Source organism: Passer domesticus, chromosome 4, assembly GCF_036417665.1.
Source record: "Passer domesticus isolate bPasDom1 chromosome 4, bPasDom1.hap1, whole genome shotgun sequence".
Classification (NCBI taxonomy): Eukaryota; Metazoa; Chordata; class Aves; order Passeriformes; family Passeridae; genus Passer; species Passer domesticus.
The window spans coordinates 18,065,327-18,087,891 of NC_087477.1; the positions used below are offsets into that span (position 1 = coordinate 18,065,327).

The following is a 22,565-nucleotide window of genomic DNA, read 5'->3' on the forward strand; positions in this document are numbered from 1 at the left end:
GTTGTTTATTGTAGCGTGAGCTATTGGTTGAGGCTAAATTTCCAAACCAGAACAATTTTGCCAAATTTACAAAGAATTAGAGTGAATTAAATTTATTCCAAACCATTCTCTTACTCTACCCTTTTCTCCTTCTAGATCAGTTTAAGCTTAGAGCAAATCTTGAGATTATTTTACCCTAAATACTGACATAGATTTTCACAGTTAAAACCTTTTTTACTGTAAAGCATTTTTTTAAAATCCAGACCACTTTCTTTGTGGATTAAATATAAATAATGCAGAAAATTCAGAAAATACTTGGCCGTTTAGTCAGTGGTGACTTGCTTGGATGAGATAAACTGGAAGGCTGACACTTTCCTCACTTTGCCCATGTGCAAAGTAGTTTGTGCTCTCAGAAAGCAACAAAGCCTTGAGACAACTGATCTCACTGATAAATCATTATTCTCATTAATGCCCACCCTCCTCACTGTGCTGGAAAGTGTGACAGCCTCAGGAGGTGCCCCCGTTTTGGTGGGCACATACTATTTAATCCCACCTCAAAACCCTAGAGAATGGGAAGAAAGGTGAATATGGACTTCAAAATGACAGTTCAGGTTGTGTGCTTCAGTTTCTTCCCCCCACCCCAAAGCTGAGTTTGTACTTCTGGAAAAATGGTGGTGTTTGGGAGGAGCTGGAACAGCACACGGGGCTCGAGGTCTCATAGCCCAGCTCTGCTTTCTAGAGCAGAGAAACAAGATGGGCAACCTCAGTGCCTAACACAGGAGTGCAGTGTCTCATTTTATAATCTCTTCACTTTATTGGCTCTAGGGAGAAAGGGAATTATTCAGAGAGGAATTGTGTAAGTGCTGTCTTTGTCAAACATGTGCAAAATGAGAAATAAACATTTAAAACAGCTGAAGGGCAAAGAAGGCACTGCCAAAAAATGCTTGTTGAAAAGAAGAAAATTAAATTTAAACCGAGTGCTACTAGTATTGCAAAAGAACAAGAAACAGAACCTGCTTCCATACACAGCACAGGAGTCACAATGGAAAACCCGGGAGGGGAAGGGAGGGAAGGTGCCAGCCACAGCACAGGAGCATCACCAGCAGTGGGAGCAGGGCTGCGGCAGCCAGGAGCAACTTGGGCAAGCTCTGTGACAATGTCTCTTGGGACAGCCCTGCTGCTGGCACCTGCTGGGGTGCCCCATTACACTCACCTCCTGCAGCCCCCCGTGTTGGCCCCCAAAAGCCAACACTGCCAATCAAGCCTGCAAAACAGGGAGCAGGAGGAGAGCAGGAGCACCCTCTGCTCCCTCCTGGAGCTGGTAAACAGCACGCAAGCCTTCCAGCTGCCAGGAGCTCCTCTCAGGAGGGGACATCTGTGCTTGCCTTGCAGCCTAGGATGTGCTCATCCCATCTGAGCTGTGTCCTTCTGTGCTACTCACAGGGATAAGGAACAGCCAAGGCGTAGCTTGGCCCCACCGCCCCCTCTTTGTTGTGGTTACGAAATAGCCTCATATCTCTGTCAGCTGAAGGAACAGGGTATTTAATTCCTCTCCCTCATTCCTTACGGCCTGAGCCACGACGTTTGGATGCAGAGCATTTCAGAGCTCTGGGTTGTTTGGACCTGCCCATCCTGCTCAGCCCTCTCTCCCCCCCATGCCTTGGCCTGGGTGCTGCCAGCCACCTTTGGGATTTTGCAAAATCCCTGGAAACGGAGAGACCAAAGGAGAGGCAAAGCTCAAAAAGGGCAGGAAAACTACAGAATGGGTGAAAGGCAAGGAAAAGGGTGTTGTGTAATTGCCACTGCCACAGATGTCAGAGAGCACACCAGATCGGTCACAAGAGAGGTCCCAGGAGATTTATTCCTGAGACATTCCAAGGATTAGGCCCAGAGAAAAGCTTCTACTTTTCTGCTCTAATGTATCAGAGCTGCAAGGTGAAGATAAGAACCAAATTGCATCAGGCACCAGCTGCAATTTAAAACACACCACAAACATATTCACGTTAATAAAATAAAGGTACAAAATTTCAAAATTGTTATATGACAAACTGGAGATTTAAATGAAGGGATCCTTCAGGATAATATCAGGACACAAGGTGGGAGCAGGCTAGTTTTAGGGAACCCTCTCTTTTCAACCCTACTTTTGCAAACAGCCCTTTAAACTCCACATCCAGTAGTAAACAGTCCAGGCTTTGCTCTTTCACTTATGATTGCCATATAATCAAGAAATGGAAATTATACAATCTGCCTCTGGCTTCTGTAGCTAAGCAAAACACTGCCCAGGCTTACTGCAACAAACTACAGAATTCCTTAGTAACCTGGAATGCAAATTAAATGAGACAGCTTCCCCTTTCTGATGATAGATGTCTTGTGTGAAGAAGAAAACCCTAACATCTGGGCACAGGATTATGTGTGAATTCCTCTCTTAGCTGCACTGAAGTGTGTTTTAAGATGGTTCCAGTATCCCGTTCAGATACTTATGTCCAAAACAAACTCATATTTTTTCCTTCTTTTTTCCCCCACAGAAGTGAGAAGATATATTACTATCCAGAGGCATGTAAATCTGTACAAATTTATTACCCTGTTCTAATTAAGTTTATTTGTTGATTTATCCATTTCACCCCTTTAAAGAAAACAGAGCTAAAAGCTCTTCAAAAGCTGTGTGGTGATGGAGTCACCATCCTGTTTTTAAGTTTGTGGGCAATAAGTCAGCCCTGCCTCATCCCAACAGCAAAAGCATCACACAGCAGACCCACACACTTTGCATGAGCAAAATGGGCATCTTCTAATTAAATCTTCTGCACTCCATGACTTTATGTGGGCTATGGGGATGAAAGAGGGCAGGATGGGGGTGGGCATGGTCTGCAGCACCCTGGCTTCCACCCCACAATCTTGTCCCAGCTGTGGGAAAAGAGGCTGCTGAGCCTTCATCCAGGGCTCCCAGAGTCTCCCAAGGGGGTAAATTGAGAGGGTGTGACCCCAGCTGTCTCCTTCCTTCCTGTCCTCTGCAGGGACCCAGGGCCTAATGTAAATCCAGCGACATCAAGAGGAGCCTGATGAAAGGGGCCTGGATTAGACCCCAGGGGCATTGCCTCCAAGAACTGTTTATGGCAAATCAATGTGACTTCAAGGAAGTGCCCTGACTTCCAAATTAAACATAATCTAATTTTAAATATCAGGTGGGGTAATCTCCTATTTAGGTAGGTCCTGATCCAGGAAACCACCGAGTACTTATTTAACTTTAAGCATCTCATTAAGTCCTGTGCTGTCCAGCGTGAGACCAGAGCACAAGTTCACACATCTTTGGTTTAAGCACATAATTAAAGGTAAGCATGTGGCTAAGTGTTCTGCTGAATGGGGATGGAATTACTTGCTGGGCTGAGCCACAGAGACAGGGCCTGCTTTGTGCTCACTGAGCACAGAGAACAGGGAGCCTCTGCAGAGGGGCGAGAAGTGAGCAAGGCACTGAATGAGCTCGAGGAGAGGACGGTTCACAGGGAAATCAGCAGGACTTCGAGACCTGCTGCAGGAATGTTGGCAGGAATAGGGAGATCTGTGTGTGCCTGGTCAGCCTGTGCTAATTCTGCAGGCTTTTCCTCCACCTCACAGATTGGTCTGGTTAGGAGGTCATCTAGTCCAACTTGCTGCCCAAGCAGAGCTCCTGGGGCACGTCACTTTGGATTGTGTCCAGGTGGCTTTTGAATATCTTGGGGAAGGAGACTCCACAAGACTCTGGGCAATCTGTTCCAGCACTCAGTCACTGCTCCTGTTCATGTGGAACTTCCTGAGCATCACTTTCTTGCCCTGGCTCCTGTCCTATTGCCCTGCACCACGAGCAGGGCCTGGTCCACCCCCTTGGCACCTCCCTGCAGATTCTCGGACACATTGCTGAGGTCCTCTCTGTCTTCTCCAGGCTCAACTCCATTTCCCTTCTAGAGGGCTCTTGCAGGAATGCTTAGGAAAAGTGACAACAAAACAAGATGAAAAATCACCTAAAACTTGTTTTTTAGGAGCTTGCAGGCTGTTAGACCTGTGCTGTAAGGGGCACAGAAAGGAGAGACCTTACTGTTCCTCACTTCAGGGGAGGACACAGCCCAAACTGGAAGCGCTTGTTTGAGTTTTGTTCTCAGATAAAGTGTCTGGCATTTGGGTGACACTACACACGAGCTAAGAAGGAAAACAAGCAGGATATTTTCCAAACCCAGCGGGCTGTGGAGCAGCGCTGCCGGGAGATGGATGCAGGGATGGATGGATGGAAGGATGGATGGGGCGCTGGTGCCACCTGCTGACCCACCGCTTCCCGCCTGGACCCCGCAAACTCAACATTCCCAGCCCTCTCACCAGCTCCATCATCTCCTGCTTGCTTCAATTCTCCAGGAACAGAAACATCTCCTTTTGCCCGACTGCTTTTCAATGCTCTGCTCAACTTCCATGTCTTTGTAAGCAAACGATGCTCAAAGCCAGGCTTACCAGGATATTGATATTCCTGGGCTACGTGCCACAATTAGTATTTTGTTTAACTGCACCTTTGTTTATCCCAAAACATCCTGAGCTTTGAAATAAACAATCCCCTTCTGTGGTTTTTAAAATCTAAGGAAAAAACCCCGCAGTCCTGTTGGTTAATTTTGTTTAAATTTCTCTGCAGAAAATTGGCTGCTCATCTTGATGCTCTGAGCTTCCCTGGAAAAATACCATAATAACATTTACAAACTCGAATTGGCTGATTTTTAGAGTCACACGGTGGCCAGCAACCCCTTTGTCATGCCCAGGTCAGGCTGAGGGAACAGAGCCAACACCACCAGGGTCACCCCCACAACCTGAGGCAGCAGCTCCCCACCCCAAACCAGGGGAAGAAAGGAAGAGGGAGGGAGAACAACCCAGCCCTGCACATGACACTGTGACAACGAGCACTAGAGAGCCAGACAGGGCAGGACTACACTCACAGGGCACCCTGCCCCAGTCTGACACCCAGCTTAATGTCCAAAGGCACTTCCCTTCCAACGCTGTGCACGGGGATTTATTAGGCAGCTTTATGGACTGATACTTCCTCACATTTTACCAGTTTGATTAATTCAGCTGGCACCTCTGATCTTGCCTCCACTACTAATATTTTCTCTTGAATGGGATGGCTCTGTAGTCTCACCATTCATGTGTTTGAGTCAGATTTTACATCAAAGATGTCCTGGGTTTTATACTGTCAGAAGCAATTTTGTCCCAGAAGAATGAAGATTGTGATTATCCCAGGAGGAAAGCTGTCAACTCAGCTCTGTGTAGAAAAAATGCTGTCTACAAAAGCTTATATTGGACACCCTCTGGCAGACTGCCCTCTTAAAAAAAAAGTCCACTGTTACCTACATGAAAGACTTTTTCTATGTGTTTGCTGACTTGGTTTGTACAGAGAATCCAAATGAGAAGAAAGAATTATGTCTTTCTTTTATAAGCACTTGTTTTTTCCAGGGTAATGCAGAGAAGAGTGATACAGGGGAGCATGAGGAAGGCATTTTGGAAAGGGAGTGACAAAAGCTGAGCTTTGATGATGCTCAGTCACTCAAACAGATCCAAATTTCTGGATCACACATTTATCAAGAAGTGGTTGAGCCTCAGTTTGCCCTCTCCACAAGCCTCCTACACTCCAGACACAGGAGACCTCCAGATCTTGGCTAATTTTAGCACGTTTAGACCAAAACACACCACTGCACTCTGCAAGCTGGTTAAGGAGCAGCACACAACAAATTTTGTGCAGCATTGTCTTGCTGCCATCCCAACAGGACAGGAAGGACATCTCACAGCAGCTGCTTTTCACACAGTTCTCCACATTATAAATCAGCTTTGTGTCCAGCTGAGCCAGTGTGGCCATCCAGGGATCTGAATGCCAATGGAATTTCTTCGTGTCTGAGGATCTTTTCCTTTTTTTTTGTTTTCTGAAAGCATCCTAGAAGAAATCACTGCCAGTGAGCAAACTTGGCATAACCGTACTGACATGAAGTCCAGGAACTGAACTAGGTGCAAAATCCCATCAAAATAAGACTGAAGGACAAAGATTTTGATTTAATGAAGCACTTGAACAAAACCCTAATACTCACTGATTTCAAGAGAACCCCAGTATAAGCTTACAGCATGTTTAAGTGATTTACTAATTCAAGGCTTGATTACACAAAATAACAGACAAAGCAAAAAAAAAAAAAAAGGAATCTTGTAAAGAAAGGAGAAATCCAAGTGCCAAAGTCAAAAGAAAAATCTACAGCGTGAAAAGTAGAGGCTGTCATTTTGTTCAGAAACATGGGTTTCACCCTTTAAATTTGTGCCTTCCAGGCTTAATCTAATATGGTGGTGTTTTGTATAACTTCAAAAAAAAGTTTAAAAAAATGACAGGATGGGGTACATTTCTATTACTGGAAATGGAATTTTAAGCACAGAGTTTATCTTGTCAGTTTGGCTCAGCAGTGATGTGAGCTTGCAAGGGGTGAAGTGGATCCCTAATTGCCAGAGAGCAGGACAATAAACCAATAAGCACGGGAGCTGAGAGTCCTTTGGATGAGAGATGTTCCAGGAAAGGGGGGAATGTTTGAACAGGTACTTATCCTCTTGGAACTGGCTTCTCCCACAGCTCAGCAGTGTTTGCCTCACTTTTGTTCTCAGATCCCCAAAAAAGAGCACACTGGCAGTTGTTTGGGCCAAATCAGGGAGGCAGGTATATACCTGCACTCTTTGCTGCCAATGCCAGCTCCACCCTGCAAATCTTGCAGCTCTGTTTATGCTACATTTTTCCATGGCTCCAGACAGCCACAATTTTAATTGGACTGGCTGATTGTTTTTTTTAAACCTTTTTTATTTATTTTATTTCGTTTTATGATGCTAATCTTGGCACTGGAGGACTCCCCTGATTCAAATTACAATATCAAAATGCAGATCGGGTAATGTAACAAATGGCCATTCACCTAAAATTAGGCAATCTACCATAAACAATAAGCCAAATTAAACCCACGCTTCTCCTTTCTTCCTTTTGGCCTGAGCTGCTCCCCAAACATCTAAGGGAGAGGGAAAGTTCAGAGATGCAGGAAGGTGAGAGGGGGAAGTACCAGCCCTGCCCTGGGCTCTCAAGCTTTGTGATGCATTTTCCTCCTTGCAAATGGAGTACAACAGAGGAAAAAATAAACCCCAAACCTTGGCCAGCTGTGACAAGGAAATCCCAAATGTCGGAAGGGACAATTTGGATGGAAGTTTTTCCTTCCAAAGAGTTGCCATCACTGTCAGGAGGAAAAGAAAAGGAAAGGAGAAAGGGACTTGGCCCCATTTTGGGTGCTTTGTTCTGTTTATGATGCCTCCTGGAACTTCCTCCACACCCCCCGGCCCTCAGCTGTTACAAGCAGCAGCAGAGGAAAAAATTAAAGGATTTCAGAAGCACATGAAAACTGTAACTCCCTCAAGAGAGAGGCTGGGTCTTAAATTGTCTTGGAAAGTACCCTCCAGATAGGCTGGTCTATCCAAGGGGAGCTTGGGCGCATCAGAATCAGGTGGAGTAGAGGTGCTTTCCTTCCAGGTTTAGGCAAAAGTTTCCCCTCATTCCCATTTGCTCAGGTGGTTATTTATGAATTAGCAAGCTGGCTTCAAGGCACACTACACCTCCAGAGTTCCCCCAGATCACAGTGGGATCACAGTGGGCCACTCCATAAAACACCTACAGATGCTACTGACTGTCAGAAATGGTTCCCAAACAGTCTGAACTCTGGCTATCCCTAAAATAACAAAAATCACCAAGTTTTGTGGAAGTTCTCCAAGTTTTGGCCATTACCTCAGCAGGGGAACTCTGCTGCCCAATATAAGACACCAAGTATTGCATTTCCCATCCTTCCTGGATGGTTTGCAGTTTGAAAGGGAGAGAAAAAAGTCCAAAATAGTGTGCCAGACGAAACTTTAAAAGCATTTTTGTTTAAGGTAATTATGATCTCTATTTATGCCTATTAAATTACAAAGATTAATATTAAAGAACACGCAGAAACTGCCAGAAGGCAACACCTGAACTGCGTACACTTAACACCCGCACTGCTTCTAAAGTAGCTGCTCACTCACCTCCTTAGAGCTGCCTGGATAATTGCAACTTTTTTGTCTAGAGGAGTTCATTTGAAATGGAAGAGAGCAGGCATTTCCTATTCCCCAGCCTGGGAATGCTGGGGGCACTTTGGTGCCTTGTTTCCACACCGTACCTCTGATAATGCCTCACAGTGAGATGAGATTTTGTTCACCTAAGCACAGTGAGATGTTTGCTGTCGCCACAGTTGTGCCAGCTTTTCCATCAAATCCTGCACATATGGAATTGCCAGAGCTTTCCCGAGTCAAATAGCTGCAGATAAACTAAAGTATATTTTATTATTTGGCCACATATACTATAAAGCTCATGGGGGCACTGACATTTACCTTCATAATTTTCTTTTTAAATTTCCTCAGAAGTTGGTGATGAGATTCCTCAGAGTTTCAGCTCAGAAACCATACTGTGAGATGAGTATGAAAAAGACCTTTACAATTTTTAGGCACATTAGGCAAAGAATCTTATCCTCAAGTTGCAAGGAAGTATTAGAAAATAAATTGTGTGTTGGTCTGCAAGATAGATAGCAAAGATCTTCATTTTAACATGCTCCAAGCCTCCCAGATCTGATCCCAGGAAAAACTAATAATTTTGTCTGTTTTACAGGAACTGCCAGCATGGTGTAAATTTCTGAGGAGTAATACTGATTTTTGGAGTGTTATTAGCAGCTTCTTCAAGTCAAAGTTGGAAGAAAAAGGAGAAACCAAGAGAAGCTTGGCATCTCCTGTCCCTCAGCTTGAGCTGGAAACCTCAGTTATGAAAAGAGGATGGGTAATAAATAGCTCTGTCCAAGTCTCATGTGGACTAAGATGATTAAAAAGATAGCACATCACTCAGCACATCCCTTTGGTTCCTCACTAATGAAGCTCAGCCACATATCCAGCTCCGATGGGGCCTTACTGGATGCCAGAACCTCACATCCTGCTGCAACTGCTGCTTTAATCTGCCCAGGGTTCCCTCGTGTGCAGCTATCCACACTTTGCACTGCAGGCACAGGAGGAGCAGCTGGATTCTCCCCACACATTCCTGGGGGTGCAGCACACACACCTGAAGGGTTTTGGGATGCTGCAAGGGATGGTGGCAAGGCTTACACCTAGAGGAGCAAAGATGTGGAGAAGCGCCTAAGAATCCTCAGGGCATCCCACAGAGAAATGAGCAGGACCTCTCTTCAGAAACTTGATAGAGCAGGCTCACAGAGCCTGAAAACTTCAAGTTACCAGGAAGAAGAAAAAAATTATTTTTGAATTTGTCTAAAAAGAAAGAAATAATGCAGGAGCCTATTACAAAGAGCTGCCTTCTCATAACACTTCAATCACTGTTCTCCCAGAGACTCCAAGTGCTCCTTCCTCATACCCTCCCCTTCCCTCAGGATTTCTACCTGCAGGTAGTTAAAACAACCCTGACAACCCCAAAACTCTACAAGTGCTTGTTTCAAGGCTGTAATCAGTTTGCAGTTTTTCTTCCCTGCAGCTGACCAAGTGAGACAGAATTACAGAACTCCAGTGGCACATTATGCGTTCAGCCCCTCAGAGCGGGGGGAGGAAGGAAACCTTGCTTTCAAGCATCCCTCTGTCCCCTTCCCACCCTCTCCCCGAGGCTCATTCCAGCTTGTTCACAAATCAGAGGTAACTGACAGCAGCAAATCAGACCCCATCAATCACTGGGGAGTTGCTGTGGTGGGGAGGACGAGGCCACACCACCGCCGTGTGAGCCAGGGGTCACCACGATGCTCCTCAGCACCCACCTGCAGAGCCCAGCCCTCCCTGGCCACGAGGGCAATGTGGGATTTCAGAATTATGTCTGAAAGGTCAAAACTGGGGGGCCTAACAGCACCACTTTTAAGAATTAAATCTCGACTGGATCCTCCCTGATGCTTGTCTTCTCAAAAGAAGGCTGCTTACTGCTGTGCTTCGGAGCAGGTTTTCACACCTTTAAGAATTAAATCGTGACTACATCCTCCAGTGCTCATCTTCTCCAAAGGAGGCCACTGATTGGTGCACTTCAGAGCAGGTTTTGATGCCGTGTGTGTTGGTTTGTGACTCCAAGTGAGGGAGGGAACTGCAACGTTCCGCACTACCCTGACAGTTTTCTTACACAGTGGCCGAAACACAGCACACAGGTAGTTTTAATACCACCTGCTGTGCTGAAGTTAATAGGAACTATGATTATAAATCCACAGAGACATGAAAAACAGTGCTGAACCAATAAATTAGAACAAAGTGTTAAGTAAGAGAAATCCCCAAAGCACTGTGAGCAGGCTGGAGCCCTTCAGTGAAATGATCTGCTTCAATGGATGATTAAATTACCAAAAATGGGGTGCGGGTAAAAGTTGAATGTCTTAACACAATTTTTAACATCAAAGGGCTTTCATTTTGCCAGAAAAGAGCCCTCAGCACCTGCAGAATGGCGTCAAAACAAATTAAGTGGTTGCCACCACACTGCCATTAACCAGGATCTAGCCATTTGTAATGTATAGAAACTTGACTGACCAACTTTTTTTTTTTTGAGTAATTACTTTCTCCACTCTCTGTACCTGCCTAGGTAGTTGACTTTAATAAATGATAGCTTCTGCTCAGAATATAAGATACATAACATGACAAAAGCAGCAAGTTCCTATAAACTTTGTTTTACAAGATATTAATTTGCTTGATTATGGGACCATGCAGCATTATTTCAGCTGAAGATAATTTCCCAAATCCTACACCATGAATTCAAGTCATTAATGAATTTAGCACATTCATTTTTCAAAAGTTTTCTATGTGACTAATTAATGAAGCTGGGAGGAAATAGGATAAACAACTTCCTAGGGATTAAAACAAATCACAGAGACATTAGATAAAGACTATTTTCCTTTTGACAGTATCAGAATGACTTCACCCTGCATTGCTGAGCTAAGTGTTCAAGCACAACTCTCTCTCAAAAAGAGGAACTGACCCACAAAGAGGTTGACCTTGGTTCTAATGCTGTGGCCAAGTGAATATTTTCTTTTTCATTATTCCTATTTCTGCTTTAGGTCAAGATCAGGTGTCACAATCACACAATACCAAATGAGAAGCTGTCATATCAGAGCAACTAATGCAAGGAAGAGTTTAAAATCTCTTATTGGATTTCCCAAAATGAGAACTATATGCTTTATTGAAAACCACAAGAAGGCACATGAACTATAAAATGCTAAAATTTGTATCCTTTTTTATTTATTACTAACACACACAAATTTAGAGAGACTCATGTAAGGCCTATAGCTAAATATCAACAACTATGCTGGAACTCTCCCTTCTGCTGAAGCAAAGGCAAAAAGATGTCAAAGCTTTAAAGTCTAGTGAGAGAAAAGCCATACAAGTTATTTTTAGCCCCTGCATTTCACTGGATCCCTTTCTATTCTCACACCTACGCAGAGGAGATGGTATCCCATGTCCTGAAGCAAATTTTGTAATGAATGAGGAATTCCTAGTTTACACTTCAAGCTGTGCTCTTCTGGGAGAAAACACATCAGTTGGTTCTATGCTGCTCTTGTGAGACCATCAGAAAAATTCCATTATTGATCCTGAGAGATTTCCATGAAAAATATCATCCCCCTTTGCTGTCCCAGGTCTGCAGCCCTGGTCTGGATGTGTGGCAGCTGGATTTGAGGAGCACGTGTTGTCTTTTGGGGATGTGTTCGTGGCCACTAGGCAAAGGGACTGGTATTTGGCATCATCTTGGGGTACCTGCCCAGCTGGACTGTCCTTTTTATAGTTATGGGGCAAAAATCCAACCCCCTTGTCCAGGACTGTTGCACTGCAGAATTTTCTCAGGTTTCCATCTCCAATTGTTGCTGTTTTAACGTAATTCCTCATTCTAGTTCCCCCCAGGAGCCTATTTATGGTTTCCTGTCCTTGGGCAGGAATCTCACTGGCTCAGCCCTGCACTGCAGGTCTCAAAAACCTGAGGGATCTTACCTGCTCCTGCCTCCTTAAATAACTGTTGGTTACATTAGTCTCTCAATCTGACTCCAGGGAGAAATGAAGCTGTTTCAAAGGAGTTAAATCTAGGAAGCTTTCAGTTTTTTGGAGTGAAGATGCTCAGTATTGAATCAGAGCATGGCGCAAGCTGAAAACTGCTTTCTAGCCTTATTGTATACAGGCACTTATTGGCACCACCAGAGCAACATGAAGTATTTCATGTTAGAATCCTCCTTGACATGCCATTTTCCCTGTTGGTATTTACAGCAGTGCAGAATTTTCTGCCAAACATATATTTCAAGGTGGTTAAAGCCAAGCAAAAGCAGGAGAAAGGAAAGTAGAAATTTACCTACAACCCCTAAAGAGGGGTCAGCTTGACTTTCCATCATGTTTTCTGTCTGTGAGGAATTTTGACAGGTTTATGTGTGACACAGGGTTACCCTAGAAAGGGGAAAGCCTGTAATTAGATGTCCTGCCCTTGGCTACCTCCCACTGGCAAGCAGTCTGCCTTAAATCTGCCACCAAGAAATGCCCTCAGGGAGGCAAAAGCCACTCACCTGTCACCTGTGGGATGTACCTGAACACCCCCAAATTTATGGGATGGCTACGGATGGGGTCAAAGGTTCGTGCTGCTGCACTGCTGCCATACTGAACTTGGGGAAAGCTTTTTTTCCCAGCAGCAAAACACAGAGAGGAGAATCTGACCCAGATCCACCACCTCCCAAGCCACAGCAGGACCCCTCCTGCTCTGCACCAGGGCACATCTACACCTTATATCCCAGTGTGGAACAGGATGTTTTCAATGGCTTCAAAAAGAGTTTTGCCAAAAAAAACATGCTGCTATTTGATGTTCTCAGTTTGTATGTACCACTGTGCTTGCCATCAGACAGCTGCTGGTTTTCATTTGGGGAAAAAGCAGCCTCTGAAACAGCTGAAACTATATGGTGCAAGAGGCAGGCATGACAATAAAATACAATAAAGCTTGAGGAGCATGAGACAGGACAGACTGTGCCAAAGAAATGAGCTGAAAATTTTTTCCATCTGAAGTCACTCTAATATTTATGATTTTGTTATTTCTTAAATGTCACCTACAAAAGAAGATAGATTACATAACTGAGAGGTATTGCTAAATACCCAAACACATGCACAAGGACACACGAGGGCCATAAAACTTCAAAAGGTGGCTGCTTAATTAAAACACTAATGCTGTTAAGCATGTGTTCCTTGGAACTGCTTTTAATGTGCTCAGATACACACAGCTGCTTATCTCTCAGATAACAACATAAAGAAGGAGAAGACAAGACTGTTCCATTGAGCATCATGTGCATGTGACTGATGGATACAGCACTGAGTGAGGGAAAACACTTCCAGACAGGCAGGAAGGGATTGCAGCTGCACATCCCAGTCAAAGTGGGGCATCAGACCCAAATTTCTTGGGCAAGCAGCAATCCTTTTGGAAAGGGGAAAGGAGCACCTAAACCCCAGACTCAGGAAATTAGGCATTTTCTGCATCTTCAGAGCTATTTTACAGGAATCATTCCTTTCACAAATGGTAAGGAGCATCTTAATCACAACAGATACCAGACACGATGCAGCCAGTTTGGCTTTGAGCATTTAACTAAGCTTCACTTTCTGCTGTTCAGCTCTTCAGACCTCAGTTTCCTTAACTCATGCAATATTACTCTAAAATCCTTAGACATGCAGACTGAATATAAATATTTTACTGAAATATATATAGTTATTAATTTTTTTTTAATAGGGAGAGGCAGCATTTTAAGAAACAAGACCCTAACTCTTTGGAGAAAAGCTGGCCATGTTCAAGTCATTGGAGCACTAAATATCCAATATATAAACACAGGAATTAAAATAGAACCATTATTAGAAAATGACCATAGGCAACCACTGAGATTGACAGACGTCCCTAAGTCTGTAACTTTCACTCCTTTGCTGAAATATCTTTTGAGCAGAAAAGTGTAAATGAACAAAAAGTCACTGGTTTCAGTCCAAGTCTTGCAGTAGGACTTAATATACATCATATTTACAGCAAGGGTCACTGTGTTTAGCTTCCACTCTCTCCCAGCAATAAACCAAGTGCAGGATTGGGTTACCAGGACCTGCCAAGTAGCTTTGCCAAAGTGTGAGAACCAACACAAATAATTACTAGTTAGCAACCTCCCATGGCATTTGGCAGCTGGAACCCATGACCTCCACTTAGCAAAAGCTGGAGCCACAGGAAAGTGACAGGGATGCAGAGACCATGAAAATCTGGGTATGGGCAAGTCTGAGACAGGGAAATTCAAGAGCAGAGGGAAATGACAAAATTAATTGAGTGCTTTGTCTGTCAGAGGAAACTCTACCCCAAAGTCTAGAGTGGCCTGTCACTTGATTAAGAGCTTAGGGGCTGCAGTTTGTTGCCATCCAATCAAAATTCCTGTTCTGCACAGAGCACAGAATCTGAAGCCTTTTCCATTTTAAACCAAAGACCCCCACAAATCTGGTTTTTGAGGTTGGTGATTTTCAATGAAAAAACTGAAAAAACCCCACACACTTAAAAAAAATAAAAGTGAAAACCCATTTGTTCCAGTGCAGAGGGACTTAATGGATTTTTTTGTACAGTTGCATAGAAAAAAAGAGCAACCTTAGCAGTGTGCCCATACAACTCCATAAAAAGCATTCCTGCTCTTTGGCTCAACCACCACTGGTGCATTTCATTGCAGTGTCAGGACTGGAGTGAAAGCTGTGGGAATGTGCCAAGGCTGACCTGCAGCAAGCTGGGATGAGGCATTGATGGAGCTCCTCTAGGGAAATTCACATTGTCCTGCCCTACCAAGGGAGAGGACCCCACACTTTGCTCCCTTATTTTGTCCAATGCTTCATCCTGGCAGCTTATTTCCTGCTTTTTGCCTTTTGGGCAGGGCCATCACAGAAGGTTTTAAGATTCCTCTGGCATAAAAATCCCAAATCCAGTGATTGACTGAGTGGTTTTCACCTTAAGGGCTTTTATTAATACCTGATATAAAAGTCCCACAATGTTCATGCTTTGAGACGACTCTCCAAAGGAATGGAAAAGGCAGCTCTTGCTGGATTTCCTTAAGGAAATTTTCTTGCAGTGGCAATACTTAAATGTATCCCAAAAAAAGTACTCCTGTGCCACCTAGTGGAGTCACAGTTCGTGACATAATTAACATTTCATTACCAAACCACCAAGTTCAAATGCTGTCCAAGGCGTTTTCTTATCACACCTTTGTGTTCCAGTGCCCAGGCCAGGCCAGGCATATCGGCCAGGTGGGACCTCAGAAAAAGCTTTTGTGGAGTGCTCTGGAATACTCTGCAACCAGAAGATGCTGCCCTGCTCTTTGGAGATCCTGCCCAAGGGCAGGGTAGATAAACCAGTCCAAATCCTACTTGCATTCTAGCAAAAACTCTCGAGCATGCACTGCTGGGTCTTTTTAAAGGTATGCTGTGGAAAATCACTGCAAACAAATAAATGCTGTATTTCACTGGAAACCTGCATTCATTTGCTTTTAATAAGAGCAGTGAACTCTCCCTTACAATGCAGGGTTTAGTGATTGCTGTGAAACCCCTGCCAGCCAGACTTCGCAATGGCTTGAGGTTTCCTCCTGCAGCACTACAGCAGCCCTACAACACCCAGCCAAAATGTGAAGCAGTTTTACTCCTGCAGAAGGAAACCCACAGCCTTCCAGCCAGATGGCAGCTTGAAGGAGAGTTGAAGCAAAAATAAGTTAATTTGAGACTCTGCAGTGTGTAAAGCATCAAGGCATCCCCCTGAAATGTGAAACTCCTGTGCCTGTCCCCAGCGACCAGACCCCACTAGATGGCAATCCACTCCTTGGCTCTATCCCTGCAGCTCCTCTGGAAGTTCTATTCCTTGCCTGGTTTAAAAATTAAGAAGCCCAGGGTTTTCATACAAGTATCTTTCTTCTTTTTTATCTCCTTCTCTCCTCCCTAATAGTTTAGCTTTTTAAAATATGTAGTAACTGTTTTTTTTTAATCATCTGGCCTTTTTGTAGTGTAATGCTTAAGTAGGGTTTAAAGTTTTCTGGTGTAATACACTGCTTTACAGAATAAATAAAACCCCTGGGTATTTTGAATCCAGGCAGCATCAGTAATGCAAACATTTTGTAATTTATGGCCTGTAATAAGTTGGCTTCAGGCCTACAGAAGAGGGAACTCAGTCAAACATCAAGAGATATGTCACAGAAAGTAACTCAGTGTTTCAACACTAGTCAAACTCCTGGTCTCTCACTGCTAAAAAAAGCCTTTAACTCATCCTCCTCTGCCCTAAATCCAAGCAGACATTTCATGGGATGTTCAATTAACATCTAAGCCAAAAGGATATTCTTTCCTCTGAAAAAGTCCTAAACTTTCAGTTTGCAGCAACAGAAGTCATATATATAGATATATATATTTACAAAACTTCATATAATAATGCAATTCTTCTCTATTAAAGCTATAGAATAATTGCTTTTAGTCTGTCCTCTGCTTCTCAGGGTATAGATGAAAAATTGTTTATTATTTGCCTTGCAAGGATTTGATTGGAAAGCAGTTGGCTTTGACTCCTGTGCAGACATCATTAAACAGAAGCTTTGTAAATTAATGATGGCCATCCACAGGAATGGTTTGCTTATGGAAAAGCTGCACTGCATCATGGGGTTTACAGAAGCAGAGAGAGATTGGGGTATTTGTGATATTCAAAGGTCATACAAAGCTTTAAACTGCAGGCTGAGCACTCATTTTATATAAAACCTCATATTCACCAGCTCCCTGGATAGAAATGCATTCCAATGCACACTCCAGCATTTTCATCCCTCACAAGTTCCCCTCCAGCTTTGTGCTCTCCATTGCCTTCTTCCAGCACTGGTTGCCCAGAGAAGCTGTGGATTCCCCATCCCTGGAAGTGTCCAAGGCCAGGCTGGATGGGGCTCTGAGCAGCCTGGTCTGGTGGAAGGTGTCCCTGCCCACGGCAGGGAGCTGGAACTGGATGATCTTTATTGTCAAGCAGGTTCAGCCCTGCTTCAGGAGCAGCTTTGTGCTGTTCCAGTCATATAGTCCTGAGCCCAGGACTAGCTAAACTGCATTTAAACCAGCACTGCTGCAGCTCCATCCTGCTGAAACAAACATTCAAACTCCAATAAATTCCATTTGAATGAAAATGACTGGTTACAGTAAACTCACTTCCTACTTATGAAAGCAAAAATTTCCTCCAATTTCTTTTCAAACAGCAAATCCTTCTCCCCCCCAGCTGAGCACAAACAAACATCTGGAACTGCTGTGCTTTAGGTTTTGTTTATGCATATTTAATAGATGGCCAGAGGGTTAGAAACTGCCAAATAACTCTACTCTTAGTAGTTTACATTAACTAATTTCTGTGGGACTGGGGACTCATTTGCCAAGATCCAAGCAGAGCTTTTGTGGTTGAGCTGTGGCTCCTGGAAGGAAGAGCCAATAAATGGAAAGGCCAGGCACGCATCCCAAATTTGTCTTCATCCCCTGAGGGTCACTGCACTGGGTGAAGCTGTGACATTTAACCCTGAATGAATTATGCTGGGTAAGAGCTGGCAAACTGCTTAAGCCACTGCTGGTCCCAAAGTCACCTTTTGAGGGAAGGATGTGCATGCAGCCTCATCAGGGCTTTTCTCTTTAAAAACGTGTAGAATTAGTCACCAAACTTCTACTTGAGTATTTATAGGCACAACTCCTATCACTGTCACTGCCAAAAATCTGTTCAGTTGGTCAGATCCTTAAAACTATTAATCTCTAAAAGGATGGGCTTCCAAACCCACATTTGAGCAACAAAGCAGACAGGATTCTGGGATGGGAATACTCCAAGTCCACAACTGCCTGTGGGGTTAAACCTTCCAGTGTAACAAACATTTGGATGCACTGCCTCCCATATGCTGGGAAGTTATAGAAGCTTAAAAGTAGTAATGACCACTGGATCTTAATCTTGGCGGGGGAAATAGGTCAGTATTGGGAAATAAAAATCACAGATGACAGTAGATCTGGTGTGTGAAAAACAAAACTAAGTTATTTGCTGTAGAGATAAAAAATGTTTAATATAGATTAATTGGCTGTGTTTGCATAACTCCTCACACATCTATGGCCAGACCACAAACATACACCTGGCACCTAAATGATGGCAATCCCACAGGGAGAACCCAGGTGGCGGGTTTAAAAGAAAAATAATTGCTACACATGTGAATTATCTTCCTACAGCAATAACAACATATACAGATATTACCTACCCTAGTGATACAAAACATTAATTTTAAGACTGACCAGATGGGCTTTTAGATTTGAAATTCGCTTTGGCACACACAAATTGTGCAAAATTATTCTACAGATACAGAAAGCATTCCACCAAGGGAAACAAGAGCATTTCAAGTTTCCTGTGTGCATTTAGATGGTGGATTTTCAATTATTGGTTGATTTTATTTCCCAAGTTTGGCATAATCCAAGAATTCCATCCCCAAGCTGCTGTGCTGAACCACAAGGAAAAGAGGAGCTTGCAGATCCTTTCAGTAGTTGCTATTATTATCAACTTATTCAGGAGGAGATAAGCTTCCCAGAGCATTGATGAGCAGGAATTCTCATTTTAAATGAATTCAACAATTACAAGAAAGTAATCAATCTGATATAACTACCCAACATATTGCCATGGGTTCACAGTTTACTGCAATTAATTCTGAGCATTAATTCTGTATATAACCCTGCCTGGTTAAGCATCAGGTACAGACTCTTTCATTTTCAGCCACAGTTTGCAAACTGGCTGGTTTCTGTTAAAAAATTACCTTAATCCTATATTTTTTAGTCTTCAACAGGCTGCTCTAGGTATGTTGAGAGTGAAAAGTGTTATTTGATTCTATTATGGGTTATGACAGATGGTACTGAAAGGAGAAGAAATATGAAAGGAAAACAATGCCATTGTTTCCTTAATAGATCCCTATTCTTTACAGCATGCAGGAAGTTTCTAAGCTTGCATTATTAATGTGCACTTATCTTTTATGCAGAACAATACTAGAAGAGATTTACAGTAATTTTCAAGGTAAACCAAGGAAATTGAAACTGGGGCATTAGCTAGTTTTGTGCATTTTTCAAAGTTAAGCCTTTAAAGAAGTTAGAAGGAGAAAAAAAAACCTTGTTCACTACAGATTCTCAGTAAGTCAAGCAGAAAATTATAATCTGAAGAAAAATAGCCTTTAAAGAAAGCACAGGCTTGCAGCATTTTCTTACAATTACTGAAAGATTTTTGCATCTCGCAGCAGTTCAACACCACTGAACAGCAAGTGCAGGCTTGGTATAAACACATAAATCAAAAACTGATTTCTTATTCTAAGCCTAAAGTTTCATGGGGGAAAAAAAAAAACCCAATCAGAAGTATACAGCTGCTGTTTTATAACAGACAGACCCATGGTCTTAACTCCAGACCTTCTCAGAGAGATTTTTCCCCATGAAATGGCAGAGTCCAGAAAACATCTTAAGGAAACAACGAATTCCCAGATAAGAGATAAAACTTTCCACAAAGTCACCAGATTTCAAACAAAAATTTCCCCCATAATGTCTTTGTCACAGAGGATGACAAATGCCACAGCACCTTGCATAGCTCTGATGTAGCTTTACACCATTTGTGTAACTAAGCCTCTGGATCCCAGTGAACTGCACAAATTTCACATAAATATTTTCACCTCACATTTAAATCTTTGTGCCAAAAAAGTAACCACTGGTGTAAGCCAAGGGTGTTGTTTCCCTGACTTGGTTCCCCTACAACAAGCTCTGCTTCCTCAGCCTTTATCTCCCTCCACTCTTTACAGAATGATCATGCCTTTCCTTAATTATTGCTCCTCTAAACCATAAGAATCTGCCTTGGTCAGTCTTTCCAACCTTCCTGATGATCCCCCCCCCCATGGATTTTTTTTTTCCAAATTCCATTCAGATTATCTGGTTTTTCTGTGCAAGATCTATTTTGGTGGAGGTGTCATTGAAAGCAGTTTAGGGGAAAGTTCTCAATTGTTCCTTGGGTAAGCACTAACAGCATTTCTGTATTTTGGGGAAAGAGTCTAACAAAATTATCAACCTGGAAATATTTTAGATGGTGCATGGGTGAAATACACAGGAAGAGCACTGCATTAGGAGGTTGTACCAGTTCCCTGCTGATGCAGTATTAGCCTCTTGTCCACCCCAAGGCTCCTGCAAAGCCAGCCAAAGACAATAGAAGCAAAGCTGCTAACCCTATTAAAATATTTTGGCTGACTTCACTGAGTGGATCTCGAGGCTACAGTTGCATTTGAAAAAATATTATGACAAAATTAAAGCTGCTTTAATTTAACAAAGCAGCTGCATGCCTGGCTATTGTGTTGTTTAATGTTTAGGTATTGACTTGACCACAAGAGAATTTCTGAAATGGGTTTTAAGAATGAATGGAGTAAAACTGTTTCCCAAAAGGGTAGGAAAAAAAGTCTTGAAGCATGGCAAAGGGGAGCTATTGCAGGACCCTTAATTTGAACTTTTCTCACCTCAGGAAATTCAGAAATGACTGCAACTACAGCACCTGCAACCAAAATTAACAGATAATATAACATATTTAAAATATTCTGCTTAACTGATGACTGTCATTTAGTCAACACAAACAACATGGTTTGTTCTTTTCTTTTTTTAAGGTACCCTATGCTCCTATAAATAAGCAAAAGAAGGAAAACAAGTCTTGAAAACTTGAACTAAAGAAAAGTGGGAAATAGTATATTGGTATCTGTGTAGGTGCTGAGAGTGGACAGAGGGAACAGCCTTGGTACAGATATTTGTGTAGTCAATTGTGCCATTTCTTACTAGGTCAAATCATAGCACATTTTAATTTTGCTTATTTCTCTGCAGCAGCCTACACCAGACAGGAAACTGCAAGTGGAAATCATGGTTCTTCATTACAGAGCTGACAGAAAAAGCCGCTAATTAAACTCAAACACAGTGTTAATAATCCATATATGACTGTGAGACAAATGTCCAGTTCCTGGGTCCAGTTTGCCATCACTATTTCAGACAAACTATTTGTTCTCATTTGTGCTGAATCTGACTACCCCTTGTCCCCTGAAATTCTGTAGGTGCCAGAGGATTTTTCCTATGCCTATCTACAGCCACTGCACCAGCTCATGGGAAGATTTTGACTTTTGACATCCAGAAAAAGCACAGCTTTCACTGGCTGTAAAGGCAGGCAAAAAAATCAATTTAAAATGTACTATTAGGAAGGAAGAGGCTGCAGAGTCCCTGTGGCATCTCCCAAGACTGAGCAGTAGGATCAGTGCTATTCACAGAACCAATATTTAAAGCTGGAAAAGACCTCTAGGATCAAGCCCAATCCTTAACCCAGCACTACCAGGTCCACCACAAAACCATGGAGACAGAGGATTTATTCCATGCCAAGGCATGGCTGGATTTGCTGTTAAGGGGATCTTTAAGCATCAATTAGACAGCAGAGTTTCCATGTGGGAATGGATTTCAGCCCAAGTGGAGGCGTTAGAAGAAAGCAGGACATGTCTCCCTAAGATGTCTGTGAAATTTTCTTCACTAAACAAGAGGCAGAGGCCAGAAGGCTCCAAGTGGAGAGCCACAGCAGCACAAAGAACGTGTGGTTACCACAAAAACACACCATCTTAAATCCCAGAAAGAGGACCTTCCTGATCCTGAAAAGCATGAATTCTGAGCAGCTTTTTTTTTTTTTTCAACCAGATAAAAACACATGGATCTGAGAGACTGCCAGCTGCTGGCTCAGCATTTGTTCCACCCCGCTGTTGGCAGGATAAGGCAAAGCAAACTCGGATATCATTTCCCACTTTGTCATTCAAGAACCTAATGGAATTACCAGAGGGGGAGAGGGGTTTGTGGACACTCCCAGCCCCTGCAGTACCCTGAGATGTTACTGAGCACCATCAGAAATGTGCGTGTTAAATGTCTGTCAACCATTCCCAGCTCATTTTCCCCCTTTATTCTTCAGCGCTTAGTACACATCTATCAAAGGAGGCCAGTAAATAATATCTCAGGCAGAGTTTTTACTGTAATTTCTTAATTTTCTAGCAGTCCACAGTTATCTGGACATACAAAGGAATTATTTTCTCTCCACCAATTAGCCGAGCAAGAGTTCAAAAGCCTCCGTGACTGCTTTAACACAGAGAATTCCTTAATCCATAAAAATTAATGGAGATTATGTTAAAGAGACTTAGATATTTAAATCCTTCTCCACATTAGTCACTAGTCACTCTCTTTTATGTGCAGGTAACTCCAGCTGAAGTCCTCAGGAGCCCTGTGTGCGGCAGAACAAACTAATCTCTCCAAATGAGAAACGTGAGTTTTTGCCAGTTCTCCCCTGACAGCAGAAGGTGGCAGCCTCTGAGGTATGACTTTCCCCCCACTGAACCTCCTATGACTTGTGTTAGTCTTAATTAGCTCCAAAAGTCCTAAATGGAGCCATTTGTTATTGCTGAGGTTGGTTGTCCCAGCTACAAATAACTTCACTGTGCAATTGAGTAGAACCAAGCACCAAGAGAGAAGTTCTA

The 22,565-nt window shown here is 43.1% G+C and overlaps 2 long non-coding RNA genes across 4 annotated transcripts in view; both read right to left on the reverse strand.

Moving 5' to 3' along the window:
* Nucleotides 1-22,565, reverse strand: part of LOC135298641 (uncharacterized) — a 155,629-nt gene that overhangs the window by 61,445 nt on the left and 71,619 nt on the right. The window lies entirely within an intron of this gene.
* On the reverse strand, nucleotides 5,439-21,239 carry LOC135298646 (uncharacterized). The gene is made up of 2 exons (XR_010360682.1): nucleotides 20,538-21,239; nucleotides 5,439-5,911 (listed from the first exon to the last, which is right to left on the reverse strand). It is a non-coding gene; the product is annotated as an uncharacterized LOC135298646 (long non-coding RNA).